Below are 22,789 nucleotides of genomic sequence, written 5' to 3' on the forward strand. Positions count from 1 at the left end.
AAATGAATTTTTATGTATATGCTATACTCTTTGCTTTAATACACAGGCTTTCAATCCCACATTCAACTAATTTTAAGAACATGTACAGGAGTTTTCATCTGACATGGCAATTAAAAAATAGATGAAAATCTAATTTTGCTTCTATATAAGTTATTTGTTCAATGAATAAATATTTATTGATTTATCTATCATACCCTTTTGCCCCAATTGTGAGAAAGAATTGAGCAGAATAATATCAGAACATATAAGGCAAGGCAAAAATAGATGTACAAATACAATTAAAAAAACCAGTGGATATAAATGCTTCAGAGACCAGTATATTATACAGCTGTTAGATACTGTGAGTAGGCACCCAGATTAGGTAAGTTCCTGCAAGATGGGCAAAAATGAAAAAATGTGCTGTGTTATGTAACTTACAGTAGCAAAGGAAGTATACACAGTATACACATGTGCATGAAGGGGTGAACCTTCTCTTGGTGTTCATTTTCAGGTCATGGTTGTTATGTGGATTCTTATATGTGAGATATTTGATAATATAACAGACTGAATTTTTAAATATAATTTTCTAGATATTTAGAAACTTTTTCAATTCATTTTTGTTACATGTGTCTATTTAAAAATCTAGGTAGTGATGGTGGTAGCAGGGATTGGGGGAAGGGTAGTGGTGACATTAACTTTATTCAGAGAAAGTACTGCTTCAGAAATCTAAGGAAATGCAGGACATCCATGGCACTTTCTGAGGCTAACTTGTATTCTATGAGATGCTATTTCCATGAGAAGCCCATTAACAAGCATTTAATGTTTGAGAAACTGTGTGTGTATGTGTATCTAGAATACACATGAGCCTTAAGTTAACTGAGAAGGCCTGGAACAAAGAAACTTGACTGATTTTGCTTAGCCTGCTGTTTTCCAAACTCTCTTGTTGATGAAACATTCTTTAAAAGTATTATTTATCTTAATTAAGATATTCTGATCATAGCTTTCTTTTTAAGACCCTAGAGGGATAAATAATTAGCCTTTCCAACTTCAAGAATGCTTAAAAACTTGTCAGAAACAACCACTGCTGGTTGCAAATGCAAAATGCAAATGCAAGATGTGAACATTCATGGTTGAATTTTCTGAGGGGTTCCTGAATGTCACGTAATTGATTAAAGTGTAAAACATATACGTTAGGAACCAGATCTATCAGCCGTTTAACTGATAATCTCTTGAGAAAATTCACAACCTTGATATATATTCTTTCCCAGAGGGAAGGCCACTCAATAGCCTGATCATGGAGAGTCATGGGGGTGCTTTCAGGAAAGACACAGCTCTTCTTAGAAGTCATATAAGGCTCTTGGAGCCCTTGGGCATGTTAACACAGCTTTGGTTGGGTTGAAAAGTGGCTTCTCCTTTTGCCAGCTATGGAGATTTGAGCATGTTTCCTAACTTGCCCGACTTTTGATGCCTTGTAGGCAAAATGGAGATAGCACCACCTGTCTCATGGGATCATCATGAGAATTCAATGAGACGAAACTTATCAAAAAATATTTACCATGGAACAAGAAGGTAGTGGGAGTTCCATGACTGTTAGCTCTATTTCCCTTTTTTACTAGCTTGAAAATCCTGAAATTTTCCCAATAAGCTACGAAAGGGAGGATAACCTGGAAAATAATTATGGATTATTGATTTTTTGATTTCATCTTAATAGTGTTTTTTCAAATGCTCATGGTTTAGAGTCAACAGAATCCCAGCAAATTCTCAAGTGGATTCTTTGCAGAAATTGACCAGCTGATCCTAAAATTCATATGGAAATTCAAGGCACCCAGAATAGCCAAAACAATCTTGAAAAAGAAAACAAAGTTGGAGGACTCATCCTTCCCTAATTCAAAACTTACTCCAAAGCTACAGCAATCAAGACTCTGTACTTCTGGCATAAGGATAAACATATAGACAAATGAAATAGAATTGAGAGTCCAGAAATAAGCCCATACATCTGTGACCAACTGATTTTTGACCAGGATGCCAAGACCATCTAATGGGAAAGAATAAATGGTCTTTTCAACAAATGGTCTTTGAACAACTGGGCATACATATGCAAAAGAATGAATTTGGACTCCTACTTCACACCGTTTACAAACATTAACTCAAAATGAATCACAGACCTAAGCTTTAAGAGCTCATATTATTAAATTCTTAAGAAAATCATAGAAGTACATCTTTGTGACCTTGGCTTAAGCAACAGTTTCTCAGATATGATCCCCTAGTACAAGCAACAACAAAACAACAAAAATAAATAAATTGTGTTTGATCAAAATTTAAAACTTTTATGAATCAAAGGATACTATCATGAAAGTGGAAAGATGATCCACAGATTGGGAGAAAATATTTGCAAATGCTATATCTGATAAGTGTCTAGTATCCAGAATATATAAAAAAAACTTTTACAAATCAAAAGTAAAAAGACAAATAACCTGATTAAAAAATGTGCAAAAGATCTGAATAGATATTTCTCCACAGAAAATAGAAAAATGGCGAATAATCACATGAAATATGCTTAGCATCATTGGCCACCAGGGAAATAAAAATGGAAACCACACGGAGACACCACTTCACAGTCACTAAGGTGGTTGTAATAAAGAGACAGATAAAAACGAGTGTTGAAACAGACATGTTGAAATTGGAACCGTCATACATTCTGGGTGGGGATGGAAAATGACCCAGCCCCTTTGGAAAAAAGCATGGCCGTTCCTCAAAAAGTTCAATATAGAGTTACCACATGATTTAGTAATTCCTCTCCTAAGTATATACCCAAGAGAAATGAAAACATATGTAAAAACTTGTAGACAATGTTCATGGAAGTATTATTCATAATAGCTCAAAAGGGAAACATCCCAAATATTTGTCAACTCATGAATGGAAAAACCAAATGTAGCATATCCACACAATGGAATATTATTCAGCCATTAAAAGAATGAAGTACTGATTCATGCGACAACATAAAGGAACCTCGAAAAACGTGTTAAGTGAAAGAAGCCAGTCACAAAAATCACACACCATATCATTTCATTTATATGAAATGTCCAGAATAGGCAAATCTATACAGAGGAAAGTAGGTTAGTGGTTGCCCAAGGCCGGGTGTTTGGGGAGGGGGAGTCTTTGGAGTGGTTGCGAATAGGTATGCGATTTCCTTTTGGGGTGATGAAAATATTCTAAAATGTATTGTGGTGGCAGTTGCACAATTCTGTGAATACAGTAGTCCCCCCTTATTTGCCAGGCATACGTTCCAAGTCCCCAGTGGATGTTTGAAACCGTGGATAATACCAAATCCTATACATACTATGTTTTTTCCTATACGTATATAATTCTGATAAAGTTTAATTGGTAGATTAGGCGCAGTAGGAGATTAACAACAATAACTAATAATAAAATAGAACAATTATAAGAACACACTATAATAAAAGTTGCTGTAGATCTTAGCAACCTCAGCACACAATTTGTTTTCTTTTCTCATGAAGTCAGAACTTTCACCTTTTTCCTTAAAGGAAGCACTTTATGGCTTCTCTTTGGCCAGCATCACTACTCTTGCGCTTTGGAGCCATTATAAAGTGAAATAAAGATTACTTGGACACAAGCACTGTGATATTGGGACAGCTGATCTGATAACCTAGATGGCTACCAAGTGACTAGCGAGCGGGGAGCGTGTACAGCATGGTTAAGCTGGACAAAGGGATGATCCATGTCTCAGGTGGGATGGAGCGGAATGGCTTGAGATCTCATCACACTACTCAGAACAGCATGCGATTTAAAACTTATGAATTGTTTAGTTCTGGAATTTTCCACTTAATATTTTCAGATTGTGGCTGACCATGGTTAACGGAAACTGCAGAAAGTGAAACTATGGATAAGGGGGGACTAGTGTATCCTAAAAACCATTGAGTTGTACACTTTCAATATGTGCACTTTCTGGCATGTGAATTCTATCTCAATAACTTGATTATTTTGAGAAGCTCATGTTCATCTTTGCTACAGTGGGCCACATAGCCTGGGTAGGATAGTGGGGAGATCTGTGTTGTTTCTAGACACAATTTTGCCATGGACTTAGTCTGATAGTAAGCAGGTCACTTCTCTCTTCTGTGTCTCATTTGTTCAACAAATATGTAAAATTAGAAGGTTGGACCAGATGACTTCAAGTTTTTTTTCCAAGAAACTCCATGCTAATTTTGTAGCTTGCAGTGTACTGGATGTGTTTCCATCTTCCGCCTTGATTTCCCAGTGGATCGTTGAAGTGAACTAGAGATAGAGACAGACATTGCCTCAGCAAAATCTGTTCAGCTTGTCTTGCCATATGCTTTGTCATCCCTGGCACTCAAATGCTTTTATGTAACTATGTGCCGTCTTTTTCTTTACACCAAAATAGTCCCTGTGTCGTTGTCTTATGGTCTACACCTCAGAGTTACTGCAAGCGTGCATCAAGCTCCTAAGATGCTCCGGTCTCTGGTCTAGTTGTCTTCTTCAACTTCTACATTTTGGCAATAGGAGAAGGGTCAAAAGTTTCCTCCCCGTTGGCCCTTGGAAGGCTGCCTTACCCCGGAAGTTCCAGTCCAAGGCATTTCATGATTCATCTCTGGTCTTTTATCCCACACAGAGAAGGGCTACTTTGCTCTAGACTGTTGTTCCATTTGCTCATACCCATTTCCTGCCAAAGTAACTATTTCCCCCAAAGAAAATAAAAGATGTTCTGAGTTGTTCGTTAATTTCTGCATGTGGAATGAATGAGGAATTGATGTGAGGGATCCAGCAGTAATGAAGTGATGACCAAAATGGGATGGGATGACCCAAAAGCAATCCCTCACAATGGACTATTAATTATTAAAAATGGGAGCCCAAGTACATTATATTACTAAATCAATCAGCCTGAGCTTACAGTCTCATTAAAATTAGTGAGCTTAAAGCCAATTTATTAGAAATGTATTACTATTTTCCATTTAAAGCATATACCAGTTTCTTGCGCTAGAGAGGACTAAGATTTGGATCATCATATCTTGTCTAGTTTATAAATATACGCCCATCAGTATATGATTTATGGAAAATTTACACATACACATGGGCATTTCTTTCCTTTTCATTTCCAAAAGCACAGAATGGATTACCTATATTTAATGTTGAGTTTATTAGTAGCAGGGGTACGCAAACCTATGGTGGTTGTTTTCCCCTAAGATAATCTTTCCTTTATTTCCATTCTTCCTGCCGTCCTCTCTCTATCAGAAAAGAACAAACATGTTTGTAAAGTAAATGTATCTTCTTCAAAGGTTTGAAGATCAGACACCCTGAAATGAATAAATAATGACTAAATAGTTGTTTCGCACTTGGCTAATAAACAGAACAATATTCTTTGAAGAAGAAAAGGAAGAAAAGTGAGTGTATAAGAGTTTGGGAACTATTTATGTGGTTCAGCAGAAGGCTTGGACCTGGAAGATATTTGGAGTCAGAGTAGTTGTGATTCCTGCCGATAATTTACTCTCTTGGCCCTGCATCCTTCCGTTTTTACCCCCTTGCTGAGTTTCTCTTTTGATTTAGTGCCCTTGTGAAAAGCTCCTTCGTATTTTATATTCCTTTTAATCTACACAGAATACCAGAAATAGTTGTCAGAACAGCGTTGTCCAGTAGCAAAAAGCAATGTTTGTATGCAAATAACTCTAATAAATATGCCTTCTCTACATAAAAACAGCAAAAGAACCAATGTTGTTGGTTTCTGGAAATTACCTCTATTCTTTCATGAACTGGAGCTTTTCTCTTCTACAAGGAGCCAAGGTCAAAGCTTTCCTATTCTAAAATCATAAGGGAGCAGTGTGGGAATTTTATACATACCCTAATATATCTTCTGTGTGTATCTTACACACACGACTTATTTTCAGGCTTATGTTTTACATGTTCACAAATGCAATATTTCAAATTGGACAGCATTTGGGACAGTGTAGATTACTTGAGACCTCCTCCAAAGGTGTCAGACAGCCCTCACCAAAAAATGTGAGCTCCCTGAAGGCAGGATTTTTGTCTGTTTTGGTCACAGTGGTGTTTTCTGTGCCTAGAGTGGTGCCTGATACAGAGCAGGCACTCAATAAATATTTTTTAAATGAAAAGGGCAGGATAAGGCACGAACCCAGAGAGAAAGTCTAAGACATTTATTTGAAAGTCTCTTGGCAATGAGTTCTAATTGGTTGCCTTTAATGCAAAACCCTTGCTCTTAGGAAATGAGTTTTTAAACAGGTAATAAAATTTTCACTAAAAATTAGGAAAGGTTTTCCCCGCATCTCCTTCCTATTTCAAGTTTTAAAGTCCAAGTGTTTTATTTATTTTTAGAGTAGTATTAAGAAAAAAGGAAGACTTAGTACTGTGCAAATGTCATTTTCCCTAAACTGATTATAGGTTTTCCACGCTCCAATAAAGAATTTTCTAGAAATTTACTACTTGATTCTAAAATTTTTATGAAAGTCAAAGGACCTGTAACAGCCAAAACAATTTTGAAAAAGAAGGACAATGTTGAAGGATTTACACTACCTCATTTCAAGACTTATTATAAAGCTATAGACATCAAGACTGTAGTATTGGAATAAAGATAGACAGATCTATGGAACAGAATAGAAAGCCCAGAAATAGATCCAAGCTTCTACAGTCAATTGATTTTTGACAAAGGTGCTATGCCAAAGCAATTTCTTGAGGAAAGGAAATTATTTTCAACAAATGATGCAAGAATAACTGGATCTCCACATGGAAAAGAAATGAGGTTTGACCTCCACTTCACGACATAAACGAAGATAAATTTAGATGGATGACAGATCTAAATATATAGGCTAAAACTACACATTTTCTAGAAGAAAACACAAAACCTTGACTTTGACCGTGAGGTGGATACAGATTCTTACGCAAGACAGAAAGCAACTACTGTAAAAGAAAAAAAAAATGGAATTTGGACTTCATCAAAACCAAAAATTTTGCTCTGTGAAACACTGTTGCAAGAATGAAAAGACAATTCACAGAGTGGGAGAAAATATTTGCAGATCACGTATCTGACAAAAGACATGTCCAGAATATATAAAGAATTTCTACAGTGCAACAATAAAAAGATAGAAAACCCAATTAAAAATGGGAAAAAGACTTGAACAGACATTTCACAAAAAAGGCCATTAAGCACAAGAAAAAGAGGTCAATATCAGTAGTTACCAGGGAAATGCAATTTAACACCCTATGAGATGGGGGTTGGGGGTAGGTGAAATGTGTGAAGGGGGCAAGAGATACAAACTTCCAGTTATAAAATAAATGTCTTGAGATGTAACGTACAGTGTGGTGACTATAGTTGATAATACTGTATTATATGTTTGAAAGCTGCTAAGAGTATATCTTAAAAGTTCTCATCATACACACACACAAATTTGTAGCTATGTATGGTGACGGATGTTAACTAGACTTATTGTGGTGATCATTTTGCAAAATCTACAGATATTGAATCACTATGTTGTACACTTGAAACTAATATAATGTTATATTTCAATTCTATGTCAAGTGAAAAAACCCCTATGAAATAGCACTACATACCCACTATAAAGGTTAGAATTTAAACGACTGATGATACCAAGTGTTAGTGAGGAAGTGGCATCACTAGACCTCTTGTGTACTGCCAGAGGGATTGTAAAATGCTACAAAGCACACTTTGTAATGCTGTTTAGTAATTTCTTATCAAGTTTAACGTATAGCTCCACTATAATTCACGTTACTTTCCCAAGAGAAATAAAAGCGATGTCCACAAATGGACTTATACAAAATTATTCAGAGCAGCATTATTCATAATAGTCCCAAACTGGAAGCAACCAAAATGTCCATCCACAAGAGAATGGGTAAACAAAGTGTGGTATACTCATTTGATAAATACTACTCAGTAATAAAAAAGAATGGACTACTGACATGCAAACTGACACAGATGAATCTTGAAAACAGTATGCCAAATAAAAAACAAGTCACACACAGAACGGTACATAGTGTTTGGTTTCATTAATGAAATTCTAGAACAGAAAAACTACACTATGAAGAAAGAAAGGAGAACAATGTTTACCTATGGGTAAATTGAAGGCATTCACTTGGGTAAATTATCTATGGGTAAAATGAAGCCATTTTCTAGAGTAATGGAAACATCCCATATCTTATATTGGTTGCACAAGTATATGAACTTGTCAAAATATATTAAACTGTATACTTTAGACCTGTACATTTCACTGTATGTAAATGATACCTTAAGTATAATGAAAAACAATCATTCTGATAAGTACCTACACTTTATGTTTTGAAGGTGAATTCTCTTTTAATGTAAAAGAAGGTAATGAATATAGGCACGATCAGATTTATTAAAATAATTTGTGGGTTCCAAAAAATAGCAATTATTATCAAAGATCTTATAAGGAGACTTCAAAATACAGAAAGGTATAAAGAAAAATAACCTATCATCTGATCACCCTTAAAAACATGTTGACAGTTTTACAATCCACTCCTAAACTGAGTATGGAAGTCAAGTCAGATTCTAAAAATAAGATATTGAACAAAAGAAAAGAATGTTTCAATAGCTAAGTAACTCAATGTGGGAATATACTTATGTTCCAGGGTTTGTACACTGCCTCCTAAGGCTCTAGAATTTTCTTCCATAGAGCAAGAGAGTTCTGGTTAGGACTAAGAAAGACTAAAGCCAGTAGTAGACTGTCTTCTCTACCAAAATCATGCTGTAGAATTTGTTTTTCCATAAGAATATGAGAAGGAAAGTCTTTAGAAAAACCCAATGCCTGTTAGGTAAGATAGCAGTGAAAATGATCCAAAATTTTCTCCCTTCACAATTAAGTATGTTTTCTTGTACGTTGAAATCACTCACACTTTTTTCTAAGTTTTGTTTACATTCAACACTGTGATGTTGACTAATTTCGGGAGAAATATGAAATTCTGTATTTAATGAGTGTGTGAGGTTAGAACTTTGAATCTTAGATTTGCCAGAAGTGGAATCCAGAGTTGAGGCTTCATATGCAAGTGTTTAACTCAGGAAGTACCCACCAGGGAAACCCCCTAAGGCACAGGAGCAGGGGCAGGGAGGCAGGACAAGAAAGCCAGCAAAGGATACAATCTTAGGCAGAGTCCACTTCAGCCTAAGCTTTGAGGGGGAATTTGGGGTGTAAGCTTCACCTCAGAGTTATCCAGGACTCAACCTGGGAGCTGGTGACCTTGCAGACTCCTGCTCCTGTCTGTCATCTCCAAGCATGCATGCTTTCCACCCACAGGAGCAGAGTGGGCTCCTCTGAGAAAGAGCTAAATGTGCCAGCTGTTGGAAGAGAAAATACACCAGAGTCAAGGGGTGCCTAAAAATGATAAAGAGAGACCCGAAGCACTAACATTATTTTGGAACAGGAACATTAATTATCTGCTACACCCTGTAAACACCAGAGCATTCTCAGAATATTCTGCCACTCTCTTTCTCCTCACATTCTGATTCACAGTATATTTGGATTTGGTTCCATCTGGTTATCTCTTGTCTATTTGCTATGCTTTTTTGTCCCTTATACTTCTTTTTTCCCTCTCTTTCTGGTTTCTGTCGAGTTGCTTGAGTGTTCCTCATTCTTTTTTCGCCTTTTCTGCTGGTTTGAAAGTTATGCTTTCTGTTCTATTTTTTCAGTGCTTCCTCTTTGATTTTTACCATGCATACCTGACTGACGGGATACCAAGTTATCCATGTTTCTGTCATATCCCTAAATTCACAAGAACTTTAGGCTGCCTCAGTTCTTATCATCCTTTCACAGCTTCTATGCCATTTTTGTCCAATAACTCATGGGTTGACATTGTTTCTTTTTAACCCCTCCCATTTGTTGTTTTATTACTATTGTTGTTATTATTATTTTGCAGTCGTTGCTAATTTAGATTTACCAATATGTATACCAATTTCTTTGCTCACCACTGCTACTTGGAACTGACTTCATCTTCCTGGATTCAGTTTTCCTCTTACGGAAGTACATCCCTTAGTAGCTGGGTCCTTTCTTCTTTCAACAAATGTTGATTATACATCTCCTCTGTGCCAGAGAGGATTCTAGGAAAGAAGGATTACGGTGAGGAAGGGAAACAGAAGCCCCTGCTCTCATGTGACTTTCAAGAGAGAGTTTGGTGGGTATACAAATGTCTTGCCTCTTTGGTCAATTCCCAAGAAAAGGCTCTTGTTTGGGTGATTGGGTGACTACATGTTTCAAGTGCAGGTGAGAAATTGGTAACAAATTCAGTGCCCACTACCATTCCAAAGCCGGAGAAAGAAAGGGGCAATGACATCAAAATGACAAAGACATTTTTTCACAGTAAATCCTCCTGGAAGGTCATCAGATTAAAACAAAAAGCCAAATATGCAGAGAACACCACCCCCTGGCCGCCTCCCCCCCCAGCCCCCATCCGCAGTCTCCCCTCCCTCATTGGGCACATGGTGTAGATTTGTACGAGCTCCTAGAAACAGAGGCTTGGACAATGAGCTAAACACTAAAGACTTGTAACAGTTCTCTTGCAGGAGCGGGGAAAACCCTCATCATGAGCCGTTGACTGGATGTTTATGGCTGGGAATTACTGTAACCCTATAATTTGGCTCCTGAAGGCCACATTCTTCTTGGGAACAGAAGCCGCAGGTCAATCATCGCGGTTGGGGAGCTTTCCTTTTGGGCGTGAGTCTGGGCCAATTTTGCATAAAAGAAGGGTTTCCCTTCTGGCACTGGCTCACTACAATTAGGGAGTCACATCCTGGGGTAGCTGAAAACAGTGTTCTCCAGGGAGCTCTCAGGGGATCCCGTGAGGTTACCCACGGAACACTGTGCCTTGGAAACAATTTCCCACAGCGACGCTCAGCATCTCCTCTCCACGACTGTCTCTTTGAATTTCTCCTCCTCTTCCGAGATTTTGGTTTCTATGATCATAAACCACCCCTTACCAAACCCCACAGCTGTGATTGTTTACTCATCCTTGGAATCAAGGACAACTCTGGCCTAAGTTACCTTTGCTCATATGTCTATACATATATGTATCTATAGCTTATAGATCTCTTTCTATGTATTGGAATGTGTTGCCCTCTCTCCCTCTTCCTTCTTTTTTCCTACAATTACTGATAAACCTGTTACATGAAAGGCCTTCCACAGTGCTATGTTACACTCAGATGGTGCATTTAGAGCAGTTTGTACACTTTCTCTCATGTAATTCTCGTGACAACCTGGGGGATGGAGGAAGAATGATACCTTGGAAGGCTAATGTTACTCTTGGAGAGTATGTGAGTTGGAGAGACATATGCGGATTCAAACCCTTTTTCCACATGTACCTCGTATATGATGTGGACAAATTGTTCCGTCTTTTTGAGCCTCAATTTCCACATCTGTAAATTAGCAACAATAGAAGTTTCTTCCCAACATCGTTTTGAAAGTTAGAGGACATACTTAAAGAATGTGCTTTGTACATTGCCCAACACATACAAGGTCTCTTACTATTCTTTTTATTATTAGTGTGAATTTGGATGTAATGAACCTGAGCCTCAGAGAGGGGAAGCAACCTGCTAAAAAACACCAAGGTAACAAGTGGCAGAGCCAGCGCTATATATGTGGCCTTTGGACCCCCGGTTATTATTCATCGTCCCTCCTTACATGAGATGTGCAGCGCTACTCTCTCCCAAGAGGGTGGAGGCAGGCTGATGGCGAGGCATCCTCATTGTGTCTCATCTTCAAAGAGAAGAGAGGCTCTTCCTCGTGTGTTATGAGTTGGAAGGGAATTATTCCTTGGGTCCGTCTCCTTCTCTGGATTTTTGTAGCAGTGGGGAGCATGGCGGTTCTAGGGGTGGTGAGACAATCCCCAGAAGGTGCTATGGAAGACAGAAGACCCTGCACCTGCGGGGTTATCATGCTTGGGGATGTGGGAGCGTGGCCCCAAGCTGTCTGAACAGGCAGGTCCTGAAAGATGCTGGTTTCTTTATTCTCTCTCCTGATTCGTCTTCCTCACCTGCTTGAGGGTTTACCTGAGATTTCACGTTGAATGCCAACAACGTGGTATTCCGAGTAACTGGCCGTACATCTTTTCTCTCCTGAACAGAAGTCAGATAAATAACAAAAGTGATTCATTGCAGGCTTTCTGCTTCAACGATAGCAACAAATAGAAGTAACTTCAAAGCAGAGCTGGAAAGCTACTGCGTGGTTTGGAGTTGTCCCATTGAAATACCGTGTTCAGAGGGATGGCTGGTAATTTCTAACACTAATACCTCCTGCGTGCCAGGGCCATTTCTACCTGTGGTGTATCTACTTTAGATATTATTGTGGGAGGCAAGAAAATGTCCTGTGTATTTGAAAATGCTAGAATTACCCACTGATTGAACTAAGTTTGATCTCTTTGCAATCAAGAAGAAAAATCCCCGGGCACATTAGTTTAGCACAGAAATGTTGACAAACTGCTTTTGGGACTGCCTCTTCCATACCTTGCTGTAATTTGAAAGCTCACGTGATTACAGTCCCTGAGTGAGGTCGTTAGAGTTTGTTTTACTCTACCTGTCTCTCTTTTCCCCTCTCCCACACACCCCACACACTCTCCGGCAACTTCCTCTGACTTCAAGGGGCAACAGTCCTGAACAAAACCTTTGTTATGTAAACAGTATTGAAACCGAGCTGTTTCAAAAGGCATTTTTTTTTTTTTCAGAACTGACTTAGAAATGTCTAGAAAAAAATTGCATGGGGGTGCATTTGGGATTTTGAGTGAATCACTTCTTCTGTTTTTGTACCCTGGAAGAAAGACTTGGGGTTTCAATTTAGTGAGAAGGCAAAGAGCTACAAGACATGTAAAGCGTAACGCATCCTCGTGGTCATATTGGCCTATTGGCTGCTATGAGTACTAAGTTGTACAAACAGGACATTTTGAGCAAAATCAAAACTTGCTCTTGTGCCAAATAATATGAAAAGGTAATTGGGGACTTTCCTTGGAATTCTAGATCATTAAAAAACTGCATTTATAGAAAGGCATATTTACCTATTCAATCATTTCTTACGTTTTCTTGAATGAACTGAAGAATAGGGTCAATTGAAAAGTACTATAAAAAATCAGAGTCAAGAAAACAAAAAACCTCATATATTGGTGTGAATATGGTCATTATCATGTGAAGAATTCCCTCCAAGCTTCTTGGTAGCTCATGAGGATAGTTGTTCTCCATTTTACAGACAAGGAAAATTATTCACAGAGAGGGAAATAACAATGCCAATATTGGTTACTCTTTAGGTGGCAGGGTATTAAAGCAAGCCCGTATCTGGTTTCAGAGATCAAGCTTATGACTATACAGTAAGCCAGCACACCACTACCTCAGGCAGTTTTTCTCTGACAATAGTAGTACAGTAAAATTCTCACTTGTCTTGGGCAAGAAAAACAACAAATATCCCAACTTAATCAGTTAGGCAGACGCTCTCCCTCTTACTCAGCCTTTTTGTTTTATTCCAGTCTTCAGCTGATTGGGTGAAGGCCACCCACATTAGGGATGGCCATCCGCTTTACTCAGTCTACTGATTCAAATGTTATTCTCTTCCGGAAACACTCTCACAGCCAACACTCAAAATAATGTTTTACAAATGTCTGGGCATCCCGTGGCCCAGTTCAGTTGACACATAAAATTAACCATGAGGTGTGAATGTTATGGACTGAATGCCTGTGTCTCCCTCAGATTCATATGTTGAAGTCCTAATCCCCAATGTGATCCCATTGGAGATGAGGCCTTTGAGAGGTAGCAAGGTTTAAATGACGTCGTGAGGGTGGGGCCTTTGTGATGGGATTATTGCACTGTAAGAAGAGATACCAGGGCACTCTCTCTGTGTCTCTCTTTTTCTCTCTCCACCAAGGAAGTTCACAGCAAGAAGGCAGCTATCTGAAAGCCAGGGAGAGGGCCCACACCAGAACTGCAACGTGGTGGCATCGCGGTCTTGAACTTCCAGTGTACGCAACTGTGAGGAAATAAATTTCTGTTGTTGAAGCCACTTAGTCTGCGGGATTTTGTTATGGCGGCCTGAGCTGACCGAGACACTAACTGTAACAGCTCAGAACACATTGAGCTGCAAGGTATAGAAAACCTGACAGTGAGTCAAATTAACAAATGAGTTACTGTTTCTCATGTTGCAAGAAATCTGGAGATGGGTGGCAGTCCAGGGCCCAGGAAGGACACAGCAGCCCTACCCCTGCACCTAGAGGCATTTTATTGGCAATACCTGAATTACATGAACATTCTAACCTGCAAGGGAGGCTGGGAATTTGAATATTTAGCTTTTAACTTCTAGAAAAGGGGAATTTGGATATGTCGTAAGTGAGGCACCATAAAATATCTGCCGCATTACCAAGGAAGGAATTGGAGCAAGAAGAGCTAACCAAATTCTAAAATATCTAGGTTAAAATCAAAAGGGACATCGATTTTATTTTTATTCTGTCCTTGTTTGATACTTGAATAGAAGAGCATTAGATCACAAGATAAGAATCATTTGTACGGATATGTCCTTTTTAGCAGATACAAAATTAATCAATGACTATTTTATGAACCCTTGGTATATTTCTGTACCAAATCCAGTGCTTGCGTGAAGCACTGGCAGCCATTCTCTCTGGCCATCTGTCTTGAATGAACAACGCCCCTTTAACCCAATGTAATATTTGTCAAGATATAAATTGTATTCAACTAGATTCAAAAGCCAACTATGTCCAGTTTGGGCTAGATCTTTTTTCATGTCAGAGCACCTTATTTACCTTCTAAATCTACTTCTCTTTAATCCAACTCCTGTCTCTTTCGACCAAATTATCTTAAATGGAAGATATTCTTCCTAATCCTTTATCGCAGTGTCCCTTCCACCTTGCCCAGCTCTTCCTAGCTCAGGCTGGACCACACCCTGAATGGACGGTTCATAGATGATGAACCAGGCTTCTATTCCCAGTTCTCCAAAGGACTCCTGGACTCAGCCCTTCTCCTGAGCTGTTCTCCTAATCCATCCTTATGGGATCTCTGGTCTGTCCTCTTCCATCCAAGTCAATCCTGGGAATTTCCCTGCTCCCACCTGCACTCTAACTCTTAGGTTCCCACATGATTCTTTTTTTCCCTTATTTAACTTCTAGTCAGCCAATCCCCTTGCTGACTCCTTCCAAATTTGCACCACAGGTCCATCAATTTGGGGAAAATTTTGGAGGGTAGGGGTGTGGTGGTGGTGTGGTAAGGAAGCTTTTGGAGGAAGTCTGCAATGAAGCTTTTGTTTTTCAACATGACAATGACAAGTCTTCAAGATAAGATACAGGAGTAGACTATTCCGTTTTGTAAAAATGACTATTTTGTGCCTGTCAGTGATTGCAGATTGGGGACCAAATGTTTGCCAATAAGCTGTTTTGTATTCTGGCTCTGTATAGTGTCGGGCTGTGATTTCAGATGGTGGTACTTGGGACAACTTACAGCGAATAGAAATTCTACTGGCGGGGGTGTATATTGTGATCCAGTTTGGTAGGTATAAATCAGCCCCGAGCCACAGCACCAGTGCCTGAACGAACTCCTTCCTTCAACAAAATGTGCCTGTCCTGCAGCCAATCCCATCACTGCTCTGCAAGGTGGCTTTTTAGTTAATTCAGTTCAGAATCACTTATGTAAATAAACTGATTGGGGATGATTAGACTGTCCAGCAAGAAGCCCACTTGTTAATTTATGAAGCTGTTACTCAATATCAGTGCTTATGAATCCTCTCTACTCTCTGCTTCCATGAAGACAAGATACTTGCACTTTCTAGATAAGGATCCTTAACCTGGGGTCCATGAATTTCTTGCAGCTATATACACAACTGAGATGCTGTCCAGTGTCTGGCACATTGTAGATGTTGTCAATAGATATTCGTTAAAGGAATGAGGGCATGAATCAATGAAAGCTCATTTTGTCAAGAGACAATGGGGGGCTGGCCCCGTGGCCGAGTGGTTACGTTCGCGCGCTCCACTGCAGGCGGCCCAGTGTTTTGTTGGTTCGAATCCTGGGCGCGGACATGGCACTGCTCATAAAACCACGCTGAGGCAGCGTCCCACATGCCACAACTAGAGGGACCCACAACGAAGAATATACAACTATGTACCGGGGGGCTTTCGGGAGAAAAAGGAAGAAATAAAATCTTTAAAAAAAAAAAAAAGAGACAATGGGCCAGCATCACTTCAGAAAATACGTTCATGTACTTTTGTAGACATATCTCCTTCCTGTGATCCAGTGCCTGATGACGTGTTATTATTTTCATTTTTGTTACTCAGACTATCCCACACACCAGGAATTGAAATCTAAGAGGAGATTCTGCTTAAACTGGCAGAGACTGCTTTTTCCTCATTGTCAGATGCTGTGATTATAGATATATCTTGAATGAGGAGAGATAGAACAATGTCTTACTGTCTCTGCCTAGGCTCTTCCTTATCCCATCGCTCACTGGTTCTCCGAATGACACATGTGGCTAGGCTGACCAGTCTCTATTAGCCAAGATACTTTTGAAAGCGGGAACAAGAGAACAGAGAAAACGCTGTGCCTGGAGTCCGATGACAGGGCCTTGAGTCCTGACCACACCAAAGACGAGACATATGGCTTTCAGGAATGCATAGCTCCCAGTACCCTCAGTCTTATCAAGCATGAGTGATGGTAATGTTAAGATGAATAATAAAGAAGCCTTTATATATGAAAGCACATTATAAATTGCAAAGCGTTATCTGATCTGAAGACTAACACTATGAATTTTATTGTTATCAGCAGAAAAATTTCCACTAGGAGGAACTGCTGAGAATCGCTGAGGAAAGGCTTCTGACCAGCTGTCAGAGAGAGGGAGGTGATAAGCTTGCGCCACAGCGTCCTTTTGGCCAACAGTCTAAGCTGAGGCTAGCCAGTGGTGGTCCTTTACCCTAACAGCCACCTAATTGAGGCCCATGCTTGCCCTTTATAGCAGAGACCAGCAGCTCCTCGGCAGAAGGCATGATCCAATGCAGAAGTTCACATGGTCGTAATTTTCCTGTGATACCCACTTCACCTTCTGTGTTCCCTTTGCTATTTTTCCATATTGTCTTTGCTACTCTGTGGCCAATTCAGTTTCACAAACGTTTACTAAGGACTGGGAGAAAGTCAGAAATATTTATGACCTAAACACTACCACTGTTCCTTCCATTCCTAGGAGGGGAAATAAATCACAGTTTTATCTATAACAGACCAAGGTAGAAAAAGGTGAGTATGATAAGAGTGAAGTTATAAACAACCTTAGGGGAGAGAATAATCGTTTTTAGCTGGAGGGCTCAAGGAGATACGGGAAGATTTCAGATCTAGGCATTGAAAGATGAGCAGTCTTTTGTCAGGCTGAGATGAGAGGGAAGAGCATTAGAAGCTGAGGGAACATCATGAACGAAGGCAAGAAATAGGGAAGACTTCCCTGAGGCCTGAGAATGGTGGTTTGATCGTTGGTGGAAGCATTTGGAAAATATACTGAATAGAGCTTGAGACCAGATTCTAACTGGTTTTCAGTACAAGTTACTGAAATTCAGGTTTTATTTAGCTCGAAGTAATTTATAAAGTACAAATAAAATTTAAAAGGCATCTATTCTCCCAGCATTAGTGCAATGACTGTTAGGGTTTTGGCATATTTCTTTTTAGACTTTTTTTCCCCCTATGTAGTTATATTTTACACGACACAATTGTAATCACTTTTACAGATTATCTCCTTTCCTTACCTAATGTTATCTAATCAGTGTTATTACATGTGGCTCCATCCTCTTCATCATCAGCATATTTATAAAAAATTCCACCCAGTATTGGATATATAGGGCAGGCTCAGTGTTCCCAAGATGAAGGCTTGGCGAGGCTGGTGATGAAATGTGTTTGAAGGAGTCAATCACTCTGATATTCCATGGTAGAACACACAGAGACAAAGAGATGCTCAGTGGGTTCAGACTACATTTATTAGAACTTGTACCACAGGTACATCCAGAAAACAAGGAGTGCCACCTTCCTGATAGGCGCTGCAATGGTACTTGTTTGGTCAGGTTTTATCTACCTCTCTGTGATCTCTGAAGATTCTGTCTTCTGCTACATTCCGAGATGCTGCCCAAGACTGCCTTGCTAGGGAAACTAAACATTTACCTGCAAAAGGACAAACAGGATGGTTGGTGAAACCATCCAGCTGTGCCAGGAAGTCAGTCTTTCTGGAAAGTTACTTGAATATGCCAACTGAATACAATCCATTTCAAAAGATTGTTACATGGATTATGAAATGGTTTCTTAGATATGACACCAAAAGTACAAGCAGCAAAGAAAAATATATTCAAATTGGGCATCATCAAAATTAAAAACTTTTGTGTTTCAAGGGACATCATGAAGATAGTGAAAATCACCTATTTCAGTGACAGGAGGGTAATGGATAGACACACACTAAACAGCAGACTATGATTTCAAAAACGTAAAATGTGGGAGGAGGGGAGTGGAAAAGTTAGAGGTTTTAGAAAGAGGTCAAGCTAAAGAGCCTATCAACTCGATATAGACTGTTATATACATAGAATATTAAATAGGATCCTCATGGTAATCACAAATCAGAAACCCATAATAAGTAAGCAAAAAAGTAAGACAAAAGAAATCAAACGTATTACTAAAGAAAGCCATCAAACCACAAGGGAAGAGAGCAAGAGAAAAAGAAATGAACTGAGAAGAACTGCTAAAACACCCAGAAAAAAAGTAACAAAATGGCAATAAATACATATTTATCAATAGCTACTTTAAACGTCAATGGACTAAATGCTCCAAGCAAAAGGCATAGGGTGGCCAACTGGATAAAAAAACAAGACCATGTATATGCTGCATACAAGAGACACACTTTAGACCTAAAGACACTCACTAACTGAAAGTGAAAGGATGGAAAAAGATATTCCATGCAAATGGCAAAGAAAAGAAAGCGGGGGTAGCAATACTTCTATCAGACAAAATAGACTTTAAAACAAAAACTGTAACAAGAGACAAAGATGGGCACTACATAATGATAAAGGGAACAATCCAACAAGAAAATATAACACTTGTAAGTATCTATGCACCCAACATAGGAGCACCTAAGTATATAAAGCAATTATTAACAGACATAAAAGCAGAAATAGACAGTAATACAATAATAGTAGGGGACTTTCACACTCCACTTACACCAATGGATAGATCATCCAAACAGAAGATCAATAAGGAAACACTGGCCTTAAAGGACACATTAGACCAGATGGGCTTAGTAGATATATATAGAAAATTCCATTCAAAAACCACAGAATACACATTATTTTCAAATACACATGGAACATTCTCCAGGATTGATCACATATTAGGCCACAAAACAAGTCTCAATACATTTAAGAAGATCAAAATCATGCCATGCATCTTTTCTGACCACAAAGGTATGAAACTAGAAATCAACTACAGGAGGAAAACCCATAAAAATGTGGAGATTAAACAAAATGCTACTGAGCAATGATTGAGTCAATGAAGAAATCAAAGGAGAAATGAAAAAATTCCTGGACAGAAATGAAAATGAAAATACGACACACCAAAATCTGTAGGACACAGCAAAAGTGGTTCTAAGAGGGAAGTTTATAGCAGTTCAGGCCTACCTCAACAAAGAAGAAAAATCCCAAATAAACAATCTAAAAGAGCATCTGAAGGAACCGGAAAAAGAAGAACAAACAAAGCACAAAATCAGCAGAAGGAAGGAAATAATAAAAATCAGAGCAGAAATCAAGGAAATAGAGACAAAAAAAAACAATAGAAAAAATTAATGAAACCAAGAGCTGGTTCTCTGAAAAGATACACAAAATTGACAAACCCTTGGCTAGACTCACCAAGAGAAAAAGAGAGAAGGCTCAAGTAAATAAAATCAGAAATGAAAGAGGAGAGATTACAACAGACACCTCAGAAATGCAAAAGATAATAAGAGGATATTATGAAAAGCTATACGCCAACAAATTGGATAATCTAGAAGAAATGGATAAATTCTTAGAAACATACAACCTTCTAAAACTGGGCCAAGAAGTAGAGAATTTTGATAGACCAATCACCAGTAAGGGGATCGAAACAACAATCAAAAACCTCCCCAAAGATAAAAGTCCAGGACCAGACGGCTTCCCTGGTGAATTCTACCAAACATTCAAAGAAGACTTAACACCTATCCTTCTCAAACTCTTCCAAAAAATTGAAGAGGAGGGGAGGCTTCCTAACTCCTTCTACGAAGCCAACACTATCGTGATACCAAAACCAGACAAGGACACCACAAAAAAAGAAAATTGCAGGCCAATATCACTGATGAGTATCAGTGCAAAAATCCTGAACAAAATACTAGCAAATCGAATACAGCAATACATTAAAAAGATCATACATCATGATCAAGTGGGTTTTATTCCAGGGATGCAGGGATGGTTCAACATGCGCAAATCTATCAATGTGATACACCACATTAACAAATTGAAGAATAAAAATCACATGATCATCTCCATAGATGCAGAGAAAGCATTTGACAAGATACAGCATCCATTTATGACAAAAAATAAATAAAATGGGTATAGAAGGAAAATACCTTACCATAATAAAGACCATATATGACAAACCCACAGCAAATATCATTCTCAGTGGAGAAAAGCTGAAAGCTATCCCTCTAAGAACAGGAACCAGACAAGGATGCCCACTGTCACCACTCTTATTTAACATAGTATTGGAAGTCCTAGCCAGAGCAATCAGAGAAGAAAAAGAAGTAAAAGGGATCCATACTGGAAAAGAAGAAGTGAAACTGTCACTCTTTGCAGACAGTGTAATTTTATATCTAGAAAGTCCTAAAGAATCCACTAAAAAACTTTTAGAAATAATAATCGAATACAGTCAAGTCGCAGGATATAAAATCAACATACAAAATCGGTTGCGTTTCTATACACTAACAACCAAGTAGCAGAAAAAGTAATTAAGAACACAATCCCATTTACAATTTCAACAAAAAGATTAAAATACCTAGGAATAAAGTTAACCAAAGAAGTGAAAGATCTGTACACTGAAAACTATAAAACATTGTTGAAAGAAATCGAAGACACAGAGAAATGGAAAGATATTCCGTGCTCTTGGGTTGGAAGAATTACCATCGTTATAATGTCCATTCTTCCTAAAGCAATCTATAGATTCAATGCAATCCCTATCAAAGTTCCAACAACATTTTTCATAGAAATAGAACAAAGAATCCTAAAATTTATATGGAACAACAAAAGACCCCGAATAGCCAAAAGATTCCTGAGAAAAAAGAAGAAAGCTGGAGCTGTCACACTCCCTGATTTCAAAGTATACTACAAAGCCATAGGAACCAAAACAGCATGATACTGGCATAAAAACAGACACACAGATCAATGGAACAGAATCGAGAGCCCAGAAAGAAACCCACACATCTGTGGACAGCTAATATTTGACAAGGGAGCCAAGAGCATACAATGGAGAAAAGAGAGTGTCTTCAATAAATGGTGTTGGGAAAACTGCACAGCCACGTGCAAAAGAATGAAAGTAGACCATTTCCTTACACTGTGCACCAAAATCAACTCAAAACGGATTAAAGACTTGAATGTAAGACCGGAAATCATGAAACTTCTAGAAGAAAACATAGGCGGTATGTTCTTTGACATCGGTCTCAGCAGCATATTTTCAAGTACCACGTCTGACCGGGCAAGAGAAACAAAAGAAAGAATGAACCAATGGGACTACATCAAACTAAAAAGCTTCTGCACAGCAAAGGAAACCGTCAACAATGAAAAGACAACCTAACAATTGGGAGAAGATATTTGCAAACTGTATATCAGATAAGGGGTTAATATCCAAAATATAAAAGAACTGATACAGCTCAACAACAAAAAAACCAACAACCCAATTAAAAAAATGGGCAAAACATCTGAACAGAGATTTCTCCAAAGAAGATATATGGATGGCTACCAGGCATATGAAAACATGCTCAACATCATTAGCTATCAGGGAAATGCAAATCAAAAGTACAATGTGGTCTCACCTCACTCCGGTCAGATTGGCTATAATTAACAAGACAGAAAACAAATGTTGGAGAGGATGTGGAGAGATGGGAACCCTTGTTCATTGCTGGTGGGAGTGAAAACTGGTGCGGCCACTATGGAAAGCAGTTTGGGGTATCCTCAGAAAATTAAGACTAGATCTACCATATGATCCAGCTATCCCACTGCTGGGTATTTATCCAAAGAACTTGAAAACGCAAAGGCATAAAGATACTTGCACCCCTTTGTTCATTGCAACATTGTACACAATAGCCAAGACATGGAAGCAACCTAGGTGCCCATCAAGGGACGAATGGATAAAGAGGATCTGATATATATACACAATGGAGTACTACTCAGCCATAAGAAATGATGAAATCTGGCCATTTGTGACAACATGGATGGACCTTGAGGGTATTATGCTGAGTGAAATAAGTCAGAGGGAGAAAGTCAAACACCTTATGATCTCACTCATAAGTAGAAGATAAAAACAACAACAAATAGGGGCCAGCCCGGTGGCACAGCAGTTGAGTTCACACGTTCTGCTTTGCTGGCCTGGGCTTCGCCAGTTTGGATCCCAGGTGCAGACATGGCACCACTTGGCAAAGGTGTCCCACATATAGAGTAGAGGAAGATGGGCATGGATGTTAGCTCAGGGCCAGCCTTCCTCAGCAAAAAAAATAGAGGAGTATTGGCAGTTAGCTCAGGGCTAATC

General features: G+C 38.8%; 1 long non-coding RNA gene across 19 annotated transcripts in view; it reads left to right on the plus strand.

Annotated features, from left to right (window-relative positions):
- Positions 1 to 22,789, plus strand: part of LOC106832101 (uncharacterized) — a 225,347-nt gene that overhangs the window by 178,533 nt on the left and 24,025 nt on the right. For 15 of the 19 annotated variants that reach the window (XR_011497555.1, XR_011497558.1, XR_011497559.1 and 12 more), the window contains one exon: positions 13,893 to 14,109. The exons of the other annotated variants lie outside the window; for them this stretch is intronic. This is a non-coding gene — a long non-coding RNA (uncharacterized lncRNA). The remainder of the gene's footprint in view (positions 1 to 13,892; positions 14,110 to 22,789) is intronic. 19 annotated transcript variants of the gene reach the window in all.

The sequence above is a fragment of the Equus asinus genome, chromosome 2, assembly GCF_041296235.1.
Source record: "Equus asinus isolate D_3611 breed Donkey chromosome 2, EquAss-T2T_v2, whole genome shotgun sequence".
NCBI classification, from domain to species: domain Eukaryota; kingdom Metazoa; phylum Chordata; class Mammalia; order Perissodactyla; family Equidae; genus Equus; species Equus asinus.